This window comes from Theropithecus gelada, chromosome 15 (genome assembly GCF_003255815.1).
Source record: "Theropithecus gelada isolate Dixy chromosome 15, Tgel_1.0, whole genome shotgun sequence".
Lineage (NCBI taxonomy): Eukaryota > Metazoa > Chordata > Mammalia > Primates > Cercopithecidae > Theropithecus > Theropithecus gelada.
In genome coordinates, this window is record NC_037683.1 from 103,683,363 (window position 1) to 103,688,479 (window position 5,117).

Consider the following 5,117-nt stretch of genomic DNA (forward strand, 5'->3'; position numbering starts at 1 on the left):
AACCAAACAAAAATAACAAACCAAACCCACACAGAACCACCAACACTGAAGATCATTCTGAGTCTGATTTGCAAACTATGAGTTACAAGGGTCTGAGTCTGCAGAGGCATTCCAGTGACAAGATACCACCTTCATAGCCAGATCCTTAGGTCTCAGCCATCATGCCAGGGAAATGCTCCATTCCCCGTGCCTCAGCTTCCGCTTCTGGTTTCAGAGTTCTCTCTGTATTGCAGTGGTTTTAAAGCTAGAGGGGACTTCACCCACTTACTCCTATTCACAGATCTGAATATGGAGTCCAAGAGGGGAAAGTGACAAGTCCCAAGTCAGAGTAGATTCAACAAAACAAGGCAAACGACTGACCCCCTAGTATATACCGGGCCTTGGCGAGCTACTGGAGCTATGGAGGTGAAGAGAACTGCTCCTTCTTCAAGGAGCTCCATCTAGAAAGGGAGACAAACTCTTTGCAGGCAGGACCAGGCTTCCCTGCTGCAGAAGGAAACTTAAAATTGGGGTAATGAGGCCCACCAGGGATGGGCCACCACGCTGCCCTGAGAGGATGGTGTGTGGACTTAGGGCTAGACATGGCTCTGCTTTGATCCCTCAGCTGTGCTGTAGGGCCAGGTGGGACCTGGAGTGGCCTGAGCTAGGGGCTGCCAGGAGCTCTTTTCACTCCCCTAAGGCCCTGCAAAAGTAATACCACTTTCAGTTTGCACAGCGAAATCAGGGACAGAGTTTTCTAACACACGAGATGCCGTCCCTTCCCCCAGCTCAACGGACGATCTACCCTGCTGGTGGGCCCTTATTTCTGTTAGGCACGGAACACTCCGCAGGGTTCCAAGTGGTCAGTTGTGGCCCACAGGCCACTAGCAAGTGGAGGCAGTGCTTCGGAGCCCTTGGGAGCCACGGAGGGCCAGCTGCCCACCACAATGCCTGCTCAGCTGCTGCTGGCCCCTCTGTGGACTACAGTGATAGTGATGTACAGAATCCTGGGACTAGTGCCAGCGACTCTGTGGATACCCTGGGTGGTCCTGGCATGCACTGCTGTGGTGGCCTTTGTGGTCAGGAGAGGACACTCAGTGAGAAGAAGGGAGGAGCCAGCACAAAGGGATTCAGCCCAGGGTGAGGTCCATGAAGAGACCAGAGCCAAGATGCAGCCAGCACCCCAGGCCGGTGCTGGCCTCATGTCACCCAGACTAGAAGCCAGTCCTTGATCACCCCAAACCCTCTGCTTGAGGGTTCTAAAGGAAATAAGCAGGTCTTCCCATCCCAATAAGATGGTCTTCCCATCTAGGTGAGCTTCTGAAAAGAGCATGAAAAAGCAGTCCTCCTGAACTGCCATACGTGACTGATGCAAGGAGTATCCTACACCCTTCACCACACAGTGGAGAAGATCTTTAGGAGCAAAGAATAAATGATCTGAATGACCGCACTGACTGTCAGCAACCTGCAGAGCTGCTCAACCAAGAAACAGTGAGACTGAAGCAACGCTTGCAGTCAAAGAAGGAGAAGACGGAAAGGCCAGAGCAGGGCAAGGCAGGAATCAAACAGGCCACAAATGTTGCAGTGAGGTAACTACTGACTTCCCTGGCCCACACCCCGATGAGGGTCCTGCATCTGCTCCAGGGCAGTGGAGACCACGTGGAGGATGAGGACTTAGCAGTGGAGGGGAACAGGAAAGCAGAACATGCTGGTTCCCCAGCGTCCCAGTCACAAGTCTCTCTGAAGAGTGTGGATGACGATGGTGACTTAGGTGCATCCTTCAAATGTCCCGAGGGGGACATTGGAACAGCAGACATGCAATTGTGGGAAGAATTTCCAAGGAGTAAAGAATGCGTAACACAAGCCCAAAGTCTGACCAGAGCAGGACTCTCTGCAGGACAAGGGCACAGCCAGGGAGGGAACTCCTGAAGCTGCAGCTGAGGCTTCCCGCTCTGCCTGAACTGCACTGAGAATGCATGATGGGGCCTCAGTGGGAGGACGCCTCCTGCCTGGGCCTCAAGCAAAGACTTCCCAAGGTGCATGGGTACTTGAACGGTGTGTGTCAAGACTCACAACTGCTACAAGAAGATAGCCCAAAACCCGGCCCAGGTAATCCAAGAAAGACACTTGTAGTTTTCAGAAGGTGATCCTCTTCCATGAGAAAAGAGCCCAGGAAGGATGGATGGCAGTCGCATCCCCTCAAGAGCACTCCAGGTGCTCTAGAAAGAAAATTACCCCAACAGGCAGAAGCTGTGAGGCCAAGTTCCAACCTTTCCTGAAAGGTCCTTTGGCTCCCGAAGCTCTGCCCACAGCTGGCAGGGGCCCAGAAGTGCCAAGGGCACCATGGGCTGCCGGGGGCCTCAGGAGCGAGGCAGGTCATGATGGGAGGGCTTGAGTGCAGAGAACCTGCCTGTTTGATTCTCTTTTCCCTGTAGCCAGGTCCGGAACGCCCAGAGACACCGCAGAACATTAGCTGGTGCAGCCCCCTTTAAAGCACTTTTGATGGACCTATTGTCAGTTTAGCTACTGTCCTTTAGTTGATGCTGAAATTGCTCTTATTGAAGTTTGATAGATAGCATTAGAATTGTACTATTTTAGACACTATTTTTCAAATAAAGATTGTTGAATATTAAAAAATAAAGCGAAAGGGCCCTTGTGGTGCTGGAAATCTGATTCCTAAATGTCAAAGTCCTCATTTGTTGCCTCATCACCATGTCCATTTCCCTTTCATTTTTTATCTTTTTTTTTCTCTTTTCACTGTCTTTCTAGTCTACAAAGATAGTTTTATCTACTTTCCACAATCAATATGGCTCAGCATTTACTAAAATGGGTTTCTGAAGGACTAGAGTATTCATTAAATGTTAAAAGTACTCAGTGGTCACACATTTGAGCATCACTAGCAAGCAAATGTCACCAGTGGCTCCATAAGAGAACCTGTAGGAGCAAGATGCTGAGTAGACTAAGGATCTTTCAAGAGCATGCAGGCCATATCTCCAGGCCTCTGGTCCACAGAAGGCTTCTCTTAGGGACACAGCACTCTATGAAACTCAAGTGGAAAATGCAACTATAGTCAATAATTGCCAGTGATTTATACTAAATACTGCCTCAATTCTTCTCACAATTCATATTTTTCATCTCATAGAATATTTTTTTTCTTTTCCTAGTCTACACAGTAAGTCCCCACTTTGATGTTCAGTTCAAGTTTTTGTAAAGCCATAAAAACAGCCCCACAAAGTAACAAACCAAAGCACAGATGAGAGAGGACGGAGGATAGCATTGAGAGAGAAGTCCCTGTTTGGCCTGGCATCCACACACCTCTGACAGATGTACATGTGTACATCTCAGCAGGATGGCAGAACATCAGTAGTGTCCCACCACTCTCAGATCTTAGATGAGTACGGAGGCCCAGGACTGCCGCATACTGATCCAGGATGCAAGATGTTGCTTGCTAGTATTGAAACCAACAACTTTCCTCTTCGTGTTCCTGTATCATTTCAGATCAAACATATTTTCTTGTTTTTGTGCTAAACGTTTCTAGCACAAAGATACTTTCTCATTTCTGTACTAAATAATACTGGGATCAGGCAAAAATAACATGGCTACTTGCTGTACAAAACAGTTGCTTGACTGATGAAATAGTTAACTATCAATACCAGCCTCTTATAATATCAATACTTTCTTCTGGACCCTTACCTGGCTATGCACACCAATCAAAGTTATTGGTCATAACCTCTGTCCGACCCCAACCAGTTCCTCTTCTGAAATACTGCCTTTAAGTCACCCAGCCCAGTCTGTAAAACTTGATAAAACTCTTTCCCTTACTTTCCCCATCAGAGACATTGTGACTCTCGAGTTGGTGGTTTCCCATACTGCAATAAATCTAACAAAATTAGCTTTGCTTGATCAACAGGAATTTTGAGAGTGATCTGTTTTGGGGAACGGACAGCTGACATTTGAGGACTGTAAACCCTACCATTAATATGACAGCACACAAATATGTCAATACTCACTTTGGTTTAATGGACTGATATATTAAAATGATCTTGAAATTGGTCATTAATATGACATTGGAGGGACCATGAATCCTATATGCCCTACGTTTTTCAAGGCCCTCTCAAGACATGGCAGTCTTAGTCCCTAACTAAGCAAGATTTGGGAAAGAGAGAGTCAAGTACACTGGGCTCTAGATGAGTATGCAAAGACTAGTGACACGAACCACGACCTAGCCCTGCCCAGCCCACCCTCAGCAGGCCATTTTGCACCATCCTTTTAAAATCATCTACAGGAGAAGTGACGATGGGCAGAGGACCCAGGACATTCCACGCAGCCTCCTCAGTTTTAGTAGAATGCTCTTCTCAGTAAAAGGCTCAAATGGAGAATTCACTTTTACAGCAGCATCTTCCATGAGGAAAAGCAAAAGGCTATTTGTAGTGACCTTAGTTAAGGTGTGAAAGTCCGTGTGTGTGCATGGGTTTGTGTGTCTAGTGACTTTAGTTAAGGTGTGAATGTCCGTGCGTGCGCTTGGGTTTGTCTGTCTAGTGCACAACCACATACACGTGGGGAGCAGATGTCAACAATCTCAACTCATTAAAGTTTTCTGAAGTCACCACAGTGGAGAGGAGACAATTTAATGACCACTGAAGTGATATAGTACTGTGATTACAGCAAGACTGTGCCTGGCTTTGACCACAGTGTAATTTTCTTTATTGAAACCATAAATTTGCTGATCTTTCTCACATAATGGAACATGAATGTATGAGCTTGGAAGCCTTCTAATCATAAAAGAGAATAATTTAAAACAGCCATAATTAATTGATAGTCTGCTATGTGCCATGAAACTTGCAAACATTATCTTAAGTCCTCTAAACTAGTGCTTCTCAGACTTATTGTGCTTGAGAATCCCCTGGGGATCCTGTTAAGGTGCAGATTCTGGCAAAGTAGGTCTAGAGTGGGGCCTGGGAGATTTTGTGGGGCTGGAACTATTCTGTGTCCCAATTGTTATAGGGATTACAGGAATCTATGCATGTGTTCAAATTCATAGAACTGTATGCCAAAAAATAAGTCACTACATAATACATTTTGAAAAATAAAATGCAAAGTCACGTACATAAAAAAAGTATCAATCCCTCCTGAAGTAA